Source organism: Esox lucius, chromosome 7, assembly GCF_011004845.1.
Source record: "Esox lucius isolate fEsoLuc1 chromosome 7, fEsoLuc1.pri, whole genome shotgun sequence".
Classification (NCBI taxonomy): Eukaryota; Metazoa; Chordata; class Actinopteri; order Esociformes; family Esocidae; genus Esox; species Esox lucius.
In genome coordinates, this window is record NC_047575.1 from 25131457 (window position 1) to 25132812 (window position 1356).

Genomic DNA, 1356 nt, shown 5'->3' on the forward strand with positions numbered 1-1356 from the left:
TCATTGTGTTTGGCATTATCATTTCTGGCACCATATGTGTATCAAGTAACAGCATTTAATAACTTTATGGATTATGTGTCAGGTGCCACTGTTTAGGGTGAGGACAGGGTAATTGGGGATGACATCTTAGCCCAGTTACCATAGTGATGTGCCCCGGTTTGGGCGGGGAATCAAGGGCGTGTGAGTGGTTGGGTAGAACCTACAGATAAAGACATGAGCAGGTCTATCTGGGTGTCACCAGCCAGTTGCCTGGTTCCCCTCCAAGTCTTTATCAGCTAGGCAATAAATGCAGAATTCTGTGAAATGTATTCAAAGAGCAATGTATTTCTCTGGCCACTGGCTAGTCAGACATTAAAGTGCTGGAGAACACGACAATATTACATAATAATACACATTTATTTACATAATGTCACATCTGAATCCTGAATTATGTCAATTACAAGTAGATTTGAAATTAAATGCTATCTAGTGTAGCACAAAGACTAGAAATCCATAGGAATAAAAGCATGCTGTTCTCATAGGCTTCCCCTTAATTGGCTAGACACTAGACTTCTTTCAAACTGTACCCAAAGACATGACAGTGGTGACCAAAATGTAATCTGACTGGGGAAGTACCATACATATAAAGGCATCATTGTTCTCAAAATACCAATGCACTGTTGTAAGTTACTTTCTTCAAACTAGAACAGTTCCATAATGTTATTTTTAAACTCTCCATTCTATGCCATAAATGTATATCACATCACCTCTTTCAGATTTAGACTATTTTTGCATGTTTTTGTCAGGTATTGTCTTCAGATATGCTACCATAATCTAATATTAAAGAAATGGAATCTGAGTAAACAAATAACACAAGATTTGCAGACTTATTTCATTGATTTAATAAACTATGCAACAGTCTATGCCACCTGGGGAGACATGATAGTCCCTGTACACACAGTAACTGGCTTTATGTAATGACTGCAACCAAGGATATTCTGTAGTTGACAATAATACTCTCACATTGCTGTCACATTTTTGTTGTTGTTTTTTTACCCTAATCTGCTCATCAAGTCTTGACCCATCATCTCAATTAGTGGCCTTATTTCACACAGATAGGTTCACTATCAACAAAAATGTTTGCAAGATTTGCATTATATTATTATATACTAACCATCTAGATATGTTAGCTACCTAGCTGTCTTGCTTATCTTGGTGGAACATATTCAACTTCATGTGTGCTAGACTGGTTAGCAGCAGTCCTAGCCCTACTCACTTTAGTTTTATGACATATGACCCAAAAAGACTGTTTCCCAGAAACTCACTGTCTTCCCAAAGACATATATGGTCAGGGTATAAAAAGCCTTTATTGAATGA